Source organism: Parus major, chromosome 3 (assembly GCF_001522545.3).
Source record: "Parus major isolate Abel chromosome 3, Parus_major1.1, whole genome shotgun sequence".
Taxonomy (NCBI): domain Eukaryota; kingdom Metazoa; phylum Chordata; class Aves; order Passeriformes; family Paridae; genus Parus; species Parus major.
The window spans coordinates 106,756,613-106,769,766 of NC_031770.1; positions in this window are offsets into that span (position 1 = coordinate 106,756,613).

Sequence of the window (13,154 nt, forward strand, 5' to 3'; positions counted from 1 at the left end):
CTCTGGACAGCCTGTTCCAGGGCCTCACCACGCTCACAAGTAATTGTTTTCTTCCCTAATAACCAATTTTAACCTGCTCTCTTTCAGTCTGGAGCTACTGCCTCTCATCCTGTCACTCAAGGCTCCTGTAAAAAGTCCCTCTCCATCTTTCTTGTTGGCTCTCTTCAGGCACTGGAAGGCCACAATTAATTCACCTGAAGCTTCTCTTTCCCAGGCTGAACAATCCCAATTCTCCCAGCCTTTCCTCGTGGGGGAGGTTCTCCATCCCTCTGATCATCTTGGTGGCCTCCTTTGGCCTCACCCCGAGGTCCATGTCCTCCCTGTGCCAGGGACCCCAGAACTGGATGCAGAATTCAAGGTGGGGCCTCACAAGTTTTGGATGACACATGAACAGCACAAAGAGGCTGAAGGTTAAATCTGAGGACAGAAACAGGAGCTCACCGGGCCCCTGTTACTGATACAAAAAAGGAACGGGGCAGATGAGTTACACAAATGTTCCCTCAGGGACCTCCCTCTCCTTTTGATTTGCAAGTAATAGTGATACAATTATTTGATAAACATCTGATGATTAAGAATATTAATACTTACTTATTTTTGGGCACAACCTCTGGCAACTTTTGTGTCCTTCAAAGAAAGCTGTTTAACGTTCCTGTGACCAGGATGGACACTCTGTCCTCACATTTGTAAAACTCACACTTTTAAAAAAGAAATGTTCCTGTCAGCCAGCTCTGATTCGTGAGATCTCAGTTATGGAAATTTACAACAGTGAAAAAAGATGTGTTTTAAATTTGTACCGTCATAGCAAAAGCACATATTTTTCTTATTTCTTAAATTGTCATGAGCCTGCTAATGCAGCTGTGAAGAAAGAGACTATGCTTGTCACTTTTGCTCTTAAATCTTAGAAGAGAAATAAATAAGAAATCATTGGGCTGAGGCTGGGCTACTGCAGGAGCCATGGCACCTTATAATTCTCCCGACAGAGGACCAAAGCAGGGGCAGAGCAGGCAGAAATAAAACTCTGTGCACATTAATGCTCTTGTTCCCAGTTTATCTTTTCCATAACTAACAGAGCATTTATCTTAATTTTCAGTGGTTTTAGATTCATGTCTGCAATACAAGTTTATAATGAAGGCTGTGAGGAGATCTCAGCAGAACAAACTTCTGCAAGAACACCCTTAATTGTAAGAATGTGTTTCTGCCAGCCCCTGTTCAGCAGCGTGAGGTGCCTGCTCATGTTCTGCTGTCCTGAGGCCTTATTAACAAATATGTAGACTTAAATGAAAGTTTTTTAATGAAGGTGCAGGCACTTGGATTTCTGCAATCCTATCCAATCTACTGACTGATCCTTTTGTGTGATGAGGAGTAAAAGGCTTTCTAGCTATTCCTTACCTGAATTAGCCTTGCTCCAGCTTTCACTAGAATTTGTGGTTTCATGACTGTTCCAAGTTCATAGTTTATCCTGATATCTGTTTTTTAATTTCATTTCTGGAAGTACAGTATAATTTCCTTCTTAAAAAGAAAGAAGAAAATTGAAGAGTGTCCTGACATCCTGATATTTGCCTACTGATTATAGAGACATGGTTTTTGTTAAGGAGGAATATTAAAATATTTGCATTCAGTTGAAACATAAAAATATGTTGGAACTATCCTGTAACAACACTTAGTTTTGTGGCCACACAGCATCTTCCTCTTTTCTCTAGCTATGAAGATACTACAGGGAGAAGTTCTGCACAAGGATTAGAAACTGTCAATGTGTTTTTCAGTCTATTTGCAGTGTCACCTGGGAGTGCTGAAAGATAAATTTTACTTCTTTATGGTTAACTGATGCCCAAGCTGCCTGGGACAGCACAGTGGAAGCTGTCTGTTAGAGGTGTATTTGCATCCTTTTTGCATCCTTGTGTACATCTAGCTATGAACATTAGCAGTCTGACACCTCCTTTGTTGCAAACCTAATGTTATTTCACACTTAGTAGGTTTTGAAAATTGAGATGAGAACAGTTTAAGTAAATAGTTTATTGTTGGGCTCTGCTCAGAGGCAGGTGGACATCCAGACAGTGGCAGGTAGAGAGCCAGACCTGCTGCTGCCAGCTCTCCAGATCCTGGCATCAGAGGTCCCTCCTTCACCTGGCAGCTTTCTCAGGCAATGAAATTGGTTCTTTGCCCACAGTTTTCCACCACAACCAATTCCCCTCTCACTGGAAAACATGAGTGGCTCCTGGATCAGGAGGCCATAGGTGGGCAGAGATGCCTCACCATATGGTATCAGTTCTGTTTCTGAACCATATTAAACATTCCTGAACAATCAGAGGCATGGCAATTCCAAAGACAAGCCTGGAGAAGCATAATGTTCTTTTCTGACTGTTTTCTCAGCTACCTTTATTGCATATAGGCTGTTGTAACAGATGCAGGCATTCAGATTGGCATTTAATTTATCCTCTGAATTAAAATAGGATGATAGAGTTTAGTTCCAGTTAAAAAATTGCCAGAACTCTGTCACTAAGCCTTACTTCTATCAAAGTCACATTAGGATTCAGCTGTTTACAATTAGCTGAGCTTCCCATGCACACTATGTCAATAAATAGTTTAATAGCAATGAAAAGACCATGTGGCAAGAAGGATCTGCCCTTCTTGGAGAAGAATAATTAATTATGTAGAGAAATTGGGCTGCAAACAGTTTACTTGAAGATTATATTTCTTCTGATTTTAAGTAATGAGCTGTAAAATCTAATCAATGTGCCTCCAAGGGAGCAGTACCCTTGGGCTAGAGCTGACACCACTTGATCCTTCTACCTGGGAGATTCCTGGCTGATATGGCTTTGCTTAATTAGAGATGTTACAGCTATACAGAGTCTACTGAGCACAGAGGACATACAGAAATAAAGACCTTGCAATAAAGGCGTGTCAATCATGAAAAGGAGATGGAAGCAGATATGAAATTAAATTGTTTTTATTACTATTTCACAATCTGTTCCTGGCTTAATAGTTCACTTAATTAAAAAACAAAGCAAAAAAAACCACCAAAAACCACCACATAAAAATATCCAACCCAACACCAGAAACTCATGAAAACAACAAAAAAGCACATTGCAGAGTTAATAAAGTTTGTAGAATTAAGGGGGGAAAATATAGTGTTCAGTTTACTGGCATGAGGCTACTACAGAGAGTTGTTTGCTGAAATGTTGAAAAAATATTCAGTATCTGAAGTTATTGGAATTTTTTTTGTCAGAAGTTGTGTTTGTATGTACTATGAAGAAGATAAAACTAATTCTCACCTAAGATTCTTATTCTAAAGAGATATCAAAAGAGCACTAAAGATAAGGAGTGAACCGTGAGAACCATGATATAACATAGCTGGTGTTAGGTGAAGTCCTGAGAATCCATGTGATGACAATGAGGCAAGAAGGACACAAGATATTTTCATATTTTAATCAATAGGAAACTGCCTATTACAGTGGTGATGGTCATGTATTCATGAAATAAATTGTCCTCTGATTTCTTCAGGGGGTTCTCACAGGATATTGTATGGTCCATATTAAACTCTTATGCACTCAGACTCAAAACAGGAATGAGGCAATGATGTATGATTTGGGGATCAGAATTTGACCTAGTCACTAAAATGGAGAATGTTTAAATTGAAGTACACGACATTTTCTCTGCATTTCACACCTGTGTTTCAAACTGCTGTCCAAAGAAGGCTTATTTATTGGTCAGGAAATTCTCTTGTCAGGAGCAAATCCGGTGGTGGCTCAGAAGACAGAAAAAGGAACGTGCCAAAGGAATATCTGTTCTTTGGTGCTGCAAACTGTAAAGGAGTTAATGGAGGCAAATGAAAGAGGAAGTCCAAGGGAAAAATCACAAGTTATTGCTCTCTCCATGCATATTAAATATGCACAATGAAGACAGATTGCTCATAGCAGAGTTCTGGTACTAGAATATTTCCGTTTAATGTGTCCAAATGAAAACATGTAACTCAAAGCTGCAGTTTCATAAAAAAATTTCTCTTTGCTTATTTTCCTCCTCCCCCAAGAACACTTTATTTTTCATACTGTCAATCTGAAAGATATACAAGAGATCAGGTTTCCAGAAGAACTCTCCTCCCTTTGCAGGCATCCTTAATAAACTGGAAATAATGACATTTGTGGCAGCACAAATGCACCAAGGGTAGAGCACATATTAATTAAGGGAGGTTCACAGAGCAGGAGTTTTTGCTGAAGCTGGACATTTTTGTATGCTTTTATCCCTTATAACTGCCTGTTTTCCCAGGAGACATCTTATCAGGAAAACATTGTTCTGGCATCCCAGAACATGACAGACTGTCATTAGATAAAGGAGAAGGTTAATATAATAGAAATCCAGGTTACAAGCAATGTTTTAGCCAGAGGCTTCCCATGGGTTGTGGGGAAGCAAATAGCAGACTAGTCAAATGCAGCAAATTACAGTCAGCAGAAGAGTGCCAAATATCCAGTATTCTGTAATTTGCACATGCCAGCAGAATCTCAAATAACTCATTTTTTTAAGATATTTGGACTGAGTTTCCCGTGGTCTGCATATTCCCCTTTCAATATCCTGATATTATAGTCTGGGAGCACAGTACATCAGGAATGTCTCCCTCAGAAGTTATTATGGGAGGATAGAATAAGCAGGGAGACTTTTTTTCCTATTTCTTTTGCTTATTTTCTTAAAGCATTTCTGAAAATGCCTGGTAGGACCTGTGGATGTCAAGTGGAACCAGAGCACAGACTGGGGCAGAGCAAGATTGTTTCTCTGGCTCATCTCTGATTGAAGAGTTTTCTATTTTATTAGGTTGAAAAGTGATGCTGGCACCCACAAAAGATACTGAATTTTTTTCTGATAAACAGTGTTAAGACTTACAGAAGTCACCATTGACCCCAGGCTTTTGTGTGAGATGGAAATCAAACATGAATTTCAATGAATCCATATGATGAGGAAAGTATGCTGCTTAATTAGTGGGTTGGAATGTACCAGTCATCTTTTTTTTTTTTTTTTTTAATTTTCTTTTTTTATTAGAGATAATGGAGAAAGATTAGGATGGGGACAGAGAAGTAATTCCTACTGTCATCTGCATCACCTGAGCAATGCACTGTGTTTTCTGGTGTTTATAGCAACATCAAGACTTCAAATTGTATTTGAAGAAGGTAGTCATTGATTAAGATCTTATAAACTATTTGGTCTTGTTTTGAGGAAGAAAGACAGGAATTAATGTCATGAGCATTTACAGCTGAAGTTCCCTAAGGGAATATCATGGGAAGTTTATTGCAGAGGTGGAAGAAGATACTGGAGTGGATCATAAATGTGTTTACTGTTAATGCTGGTTTACACTAAGTCAGGATTTGGCCTTACATCTCCATCCTGGCAGATTTAACTCTTCTGAAGGAGATTTTGTGTTTCTCTGCCTTGGCTGTTGCATTTGTGGAAGTGATTTCAAAAGAGGTAATACAACTTAACTTTGTCCCCTTCAAACTCCCTGACTAAACCTGCCTTGAGTTTTGTAAAAGCAGCTGGACTTTGCCTGAAGATTCTGTTTTACTTCTGAGGTGCACAGGTCAGAAGAAAAAGTGAAAAGCAGCCAAAGTAGATGCTGGAAAGAACTATCCTACCTACAAGGCATACCTTTATTTCTTAAAATAAGAAGTACAGGTGAGATTCTAGTGCATGATTGGTAAGGGAAGACAGGAGGTGAATGGTTACAAGGAGGAGAGAAACTGAAATGACAAGGAGACAACAAGGTTTTAAATAATTGCTGTTGTGTCTGTCAGAACATTTTCTGGTCTCCCCAGGATGGCAAAGGAAAAAAAAACAAAACCCCTCTGCTGTCACTGTCACCTAGCTTTGATTTAACTATTCCATACAGGAAAACATGCAACATTTCTCTCTCAGGCTCCTGAAGACTTTCTGCCAAAATTAATAAACTGTATGCATGTTTTAACTCATCCTTTCTCAAATTTTACATCTGTATTCAGGGTCATCGTATCTTAGTTAAAATTGGAGATCTTGGTGTCTAAACTTTTCAAATGCATGGACTTCTCCCTCTTACCTTTTACTATAATTAATTTTTTTTACCAACCCAAACCATTGAATCATTCTAAAGGACAGAAAACCAGACACTACTTACAAGTCTATCTTTTATAAAAATGTCAAGTTTCTCTGCAAGCTAAAGTTTTCATGGCAATCTCTTCAGCAGAGTGTTCAGGGAAGCATTAGCCTTCTGGGTATACTTACAGCTCCTGATTAAACCCCTTTATCTCAAAAAAGGAATCAAGTAAAGCTTAAGTGTTCTCTTAATCAGCACATTCTGGAAGGTCTGTGTAAATACTTTGTTGTCTTGCCATAGTTTGTCTTATTCCCCCTATTATTTCTTGGCATTGATTCTTTTCAGAAGAAAGAAAAAAATCCTCTGTATTTTGCTACTGTAAAATAATTTTGATCAGATAAGCTGGTATGAACTGGATATAAACAATGAGATACATAGAATCTTTCACAAAGTCAGTGAGGATCCATCTCTATGGGTTTTTCTGCTCTCTGTGGAAGTGCTAATGACATTTTCTTACTGCTGCTGCTGCATTATCAGCACTCAGCAAGAAGAGAAGAATTTCCATCATGCAGATTTGCTGCAGAGAGCAGATTTGCTGGGGGATGAGGAGGCTGCCCAGCCATTTTTGTTTTATTTTATTTCTGTCACTGATTGTGTGTTAGACATGGAATAGCTCCTGGAGAAGGCAAGCATTTCCTTGTTATAAAATCCCAATGCTTTCAGCAGAGACTTAAAAAGCCTCCTGTGATGTGTGTGCAGAGGAACAGGTGACTGGTGGGGAACCTGTAGTTCAGCACCTGCTCCACAGTTACTGGCCTTTCAGAAATCCTTACAACCAGCAACCCAGTGCAGAGGTGAAGTAACTTAGTGCATGCATGATTCTACTTTGAATTCCTAATTTGAATTAAAAGAAGACACAGAGATAGCTATGGCAGCTATCACAGTGGAGGTTCATGCCATAGTTTGTATTTTTATCTGTCTGCATCTCAGGTGTGACACATAGATTTAAGAAGCTCTTTCTTAAACAAAAACAATAAACAAACTTTGAATCATATGCATCACAGAATTAAAAAACCTGCCCATAAAATAGCTACTGCATGCTACATGGGTGTGAGCTTGGCCTCTCTGGGAGAAACACAAGCTTTTCTACTAGCTAATTTCAAAGGATCACCGTCTCTTATTCCTACAAATAGAGAATATTTTCCTGGATATAGATAAATCATTACAATGGAAAAATGTTTAAGGGGATGCAACACCTAGATCTGGAGATAGACAAGTAGAAATGACAGAATTTACTCCCATTAAGGAGAAAAGCCCAGAGTATTCTTTACGAGTTACAATCTTTCACAAACCAAAAGCTTTGAAAGACAGAAATACAAGCATTAGTCTCCACTACATCATAGAACTAGAGAATGGTTTTGTTTGGAAGAGACCTTAAAGGTCATTTATTTCCAAATCTCCTGACAGGGGCAAGGACATCTTCCACTAGACCAGGTTGTCAAATATATTACTTTATGCAGAAAAGATAATCAGATCGTAAGATCCTGTGTCCAATGTTATATGAGAAGTCAGAGATCAGAATTGTGATTATTATTTTTGTCTTTCCCTGTCTTTACATATATTTTAGTGAAATTACTCTATGAACATGGTTTAGAAATGTTTTATATTCCTAGTAACTCTTTCTGCATAATTCCTCAAATATTGAATGACTTTCACTTGGAGTTCAAGCCCCTTGACTGAAGGACATGGTTTTCTGAGCAGATGTATTTGCCCAGTATGAAGCAGATGTCCTTTAAAGACACTTTATTTTAACAAGAATCCAATAATTTAAAAATAAGATGCCAGTCTTAAGATTTTAGCCATTTTCCATCTGTCTCTTCCACCAGCATCTCCCCTTTAATTGCTCACAAATGCTTTTCAACTCCAGTTTAAGGAAATGTTTTTAATCTTCTGAGACTATTGGGGCATATTTACAGTTATATACACAATAATTTGACAAATGAAAGATACTCAACTTCTGAAATGTCTTCTAACACTATTTTGGAAAATTAGATCTAAAAGAATTATTTCACATAGAAAGATCCAGAAAAACAAAATCTCCTGTATGCACTGCTTGCAAAATCAGTTTCTGTATTGTCTGGAAAGATGGACATTGAGTCATTTTCTCTAAGTCTAGTGTCACTGCAAAATGCAGTGCTATGTAGATATATTCAAACTAACTCCAAGAAAATTAACTTGTGAAGCTAAGTAGGATGTTTTAGCACAACGGAGAACTGAGCAAACATGTGTTGTTTCATTCCTCTGATACCAGTCTAGTCCACTGTCAGTTTTTAAGACTGCTCAGGAATCACATAATTTGAATAATATATTACCTAGCAAGTGTTGCACAACCTGTTCCAACTTAGATCACCCATTTCTGTTCCACAGTTATAGCTGTCAAGAGGCTCAATAACCACAAGAACAGCATATTGTGAAATCTGGACTTTGTACAGAGAGCCAACAAAACCTTGATGGAGAACATCAGTCATTGTATTCCCTTCTGGGGCAAAATGTACTACACTTTGTGTTTCTGAAGAAGAAAACATAGCAATGCAAATTAGTAAACAGTTGCATGAATGAGAATTTTATCAAAATTTCTTTTGTTCACGCTCTTTGGCAGACAGTTTTCCATTGGAAAATGTCATTTGAATTAAGCCTTATTATTTTTGCTGATTTGTAATTTAAGAGATGGGGAAAGCTCATGAATTTATAAGTATTTGCTCACAAAGTTCCCATAAAAATGAGAAATCTTTTAAAACAATGTTATTAGAATGAAATAAAAGGATACTTTGGATTAGATGCTGCTCATTTCCAAGACTCTCTTTTATCTGTAAGTGCAGCCTGCAGGTTCAAAATCCTCACAGAAAAGAATTCGTAATGGAATAGCTTTCTGTGTGAACCTTATCACAGGCTATGCTATTCCATGTACCTAAACTGTTTTGGCAAGAGGCCTTTTGAAAATCCTCAGCATTGGCATGACACTGATAAAAATGAACGATTTACAAAACCATATTAACATTCATAAAGAGGAAATGAAAAAGTTCTTGATTAAAAACCTGGTTTTAATTAACTAGGGTTTAAATATTAGCTTAAAACATGCTGATATATTTGTGAACTTTATCAGAGTACTAATGTAGATAAAACTGACATTTAGGGTGGGAATCAACTTCGGAGAAATAGGGCTTGATTCAGTTCCCTAAATAGAAGCATCTTGTGTCATGTGAGACTGTCTGGAATGGCACAGTGTTTCCACAAGGATGTTCTGAATTCAGTAGGCCATACCAGGTGCCTCTGTGTTTAGACAAATGAGATGCTTTCCTAAATGCAGCAGCCAGATTCAGCTGACAGAACACGGGTGTGGTGTTACTGCCTGAATGAAGCTGCTGACAGATGGAGGTCAACACCTGAGGCAAGCTAAGAGCTGCTGTAGTCAGTGAGATTGATTGTAAAGATTTTAAAATCATAGAAAATTCAGGGAGTTAGAAAGAAAGTTAGGCTTGGCAAGACCTGGGAAAAGTGTTAAAAGTAGGCCCTGGGAAATGTTAGGCCTTGATCATGTGAAACTGAACCTGTGTAGTCAGTATATAATAAATAATATAATTGTTAGATGTGATTAGATATAATTATTGTTTAAAGAATCATGAGAAACTATGGTTTGGGCAGATCATGAGAAATCCATGCTTGGGTAAAACCAATGCATAAAATAGAACAATGGAAGTTTAATAATTAAGTTATATAACGGTACAGTATAAAAACATGTTCAACTCCAAATCAAATTGTGTCAGATTTGGGTATGTGTACCTCTGACACCCAGAGCTCTTTAATAAAGCACCTTCATATAATCATTCTGTGATTATGTGTGTTCCTGAACGCTAACAAGATCAGGTTCAGCTCAGTTGTCCACATGAAGTCATTGACCAGTGTTCAAGAGGAACAAAGGGTGGCAGTGGCTGACACAGAACCTACAGAATGTCTGTGTCCTCCTCAAGTGGCAGCTGGAGAGCTGCTGTAGTGACCATAATGCCATAATGTCACACTAGACCTCGAATTAATGCACCTGTGGGGCCTAGATGGCCATTGAGCATTCTTGGAATAAAATGCTTTAAATGTGGGTAAAATTCACTTACATAAACACAGACATCTCGTGCCCCTATGATGCCTTGAAGTGTCTACTCACCTTCACTCACTGCTTCCTTAGGGTACAAGTTTTCCAGAAGGCCTGTTCACATCTGCATTTTGCAAAAACTCTAACTTTCCTTGAATGTAGCTAAAAACATTTCCCAACTTTTCCTAAGGTCTTGTGGCAAAATGTCAGCTCTGGATGAACAAAAAATATGAACAAGGACGCCACTTCCAGAACTGGCAGGTTTGTTTCTTTGGTAAGATTAGTGCCACGTGACAGCTGAAAGCAGAGCAGGTAAATGGGCCAGGAGCTGCTACATGAGGCATATCCTCAGAAAATCTTTAAAGATACATTTCTTTAGTTCTACAAGACTGAGACCGGCCTGGGCTATTCTGACAGACATTGTTACCTACAGCTGATGTTACCAAAACAAAACCATTTCATTTAAATGTTGTCATCCTTCAGTATGTCACATTAAGGCCTTAATTCAGCATCCCCAATTCTGGATGTAAAAGGTATTTTCACAATGCAGGTCCTTTCAGAACACAGGTCTGTGTTTTGCTGAGTTGTGTAAAAACAGAGTACTTCTTTAGAAGACCTGAGCAGATAGTTGTTTCCTTTCCTGTTGTACTATGAAGTTATAAGCATGAACCAAAGATTCAATGAAATCAGACTAAGAATTAATTTAAATGCTCTACTGAACTGCAGCACATTTTAATTTCTCAGGCTCTGTTGATGGTCTCTCATGATGCACTGGCTTTTTGATCCGTAGCAAAGGCTCTTATAGAAAATACATTATATACAAGAATGCACACACATGAATTCCTAGGAAAGATTAGAGGAAAAGACTAAAAAAATATATGATTCCTTAGTATATTTCCCAAGAATTGTACGGTTTCTGTGCATTTAGTAACTTTGCTGAAACATTGTTTTGACCAGTTTTCATTTGAGCATGTGCAAAACTTGTGGTATTCACATCATCATCCATTGTGATGGTCAAGCTCTCCATAGCTAATTGTGTTTGCTGAGAAAAATCACTTTTGCCTTTGAGTTGAACTTGTCTCCCAACAGCTTTAATAGGTGACCCTTAGCTCTTCCTGTGCTGGAGGATGTAGGAAGCAATAATCTTGTGTTGACTCTAACCTTGTCATTCATTTTTATTTCCTTCAGGAGTAATCTTTTGCAGGCTGAAAAGTCAAAGCTAACTTAGTCCTACATGTCTTAGATGCTTTCAGCAAGAAAGCCAGCCCACACTAGGAATCATCCATTCCAGCCTTCTCTGTATTTTCCTGGCTTTATTATAGCACTTCTGAGGTACTACACACAAAATGCCTCTCTGACAGTCAGCTAAACACAAATTATAAATATCTTACCTTCTCTTCCTGATTACTTTTCAGCACTTCACCAAAATAAAGCCATGAAATATCCAAATCCATCCTGGAAACATGTTTTCAAGGTGATGAAAAACCTAATGGTTAAGGATACTGTTCCTTGCTAGATTTCTTCCAGACCACAGTACTAACTAGGATTTAGTAGGATATTGAATAGCTGTCACACCAAGAGAGAAGGAACTGCATCCTAGGGAAAGAGAAAGACTGGAAAGTATGTAGGGTCACATGAAAGGATGATAGAATCTGACATCCCATTATAGTTATATGGAAAAATCAGTCAGAGAATCTTTTAAATGTGTTGACAAAGTAAGGGCAGAAAGGTCATTTTCACTAGGGTCATGGCACTGGTGAGACTACTAATGGAATGTAATATAAAATGCTAATATAAAATGAGTTTTAAACTTACACTGAAATCCTCTGCAAGATGATGCAGAGTCACAATATTTTTTTTCCAGGCTGAAAAATTATACTTTTTTTGGTAAAATTTGTTTCTCTGATGAACATAAAATACTTTGGTTACATCTAATCTATCTGCTGCCCTGGAGTGGAGATTTTTTGGTAATCCTGGCCCATGGTTTTCATGCTGCTTGAAAGCCAGAATTTTGTTTACAAAGAAGTCAGAGTGTGGGTGAGGGGAGGGGAATGACATATGCCTTAGTCTCACTCTGATATGGAGCTGGGATGGTGCCAGGGTGCCATATAGACAAAGCTTAAACACTGGCTTCGTTGCAGAATACATAAAACTCTGCTGGGAGGGAATACCAGATATAAAATGGGTCTTTAATCTTGCAGACAAATTCCAATTAGGAAAGCACCACACGCTTTTTACACCAGGCATGATTAATCACTGGAACAAACTACCAGTAGAATTGATGAATTCACCCTTTCTTGACACCTTTGAGTCAAGACTGCATGCACTCCTGGAATTTATGTGATAGCTAAACACATGTTATAGTCAAGTACAGTACCTGTTATTGAGGTTAGTATTCTGCCTAATTTTTTATTTTTTTTAATATAGTGGAGGTAAAGTTAGAGGTCTTTTCAGCCTTGGAACTCTTTAAAGCTGATAAAGACTATTATGGACAGCACTGCTCTTTTCTATATGTGATCATCCTCCCTATATTCTTACCTTGCACTTTCCCTGTGTTGTCTGTGACAGTTTCCATTTCAAATTTGAGCCCCTTAAATCTTTTAAAGTATCTTCATTCCCAAACAATTGAATTAATGAATCCCATAGGAATTTAATAGATTAATAAGAGACCCTAAACACTTAATTGGATTTTAGTCCAAACACTTTCCAACAAGCAATAAACATGAAAAATGAAGGTAAAATACCTAATATTCACCAGCAAGACTCATTCTATGTAACCTTTGTTTTGTAGCAGCTAGTTCCTCATGAGAGCACAAAACTAGGAAGTTCCTGGGGAACCAAATAAAATTTCTTGATCTGTTCAAGAGGTATTTGAATAGTTCTTTTCATAAAATAATAAAAATCAATTTTCAGAAAGCGGATTCCATTGTCCTAACTCTAATATTCCCCACTCCATCT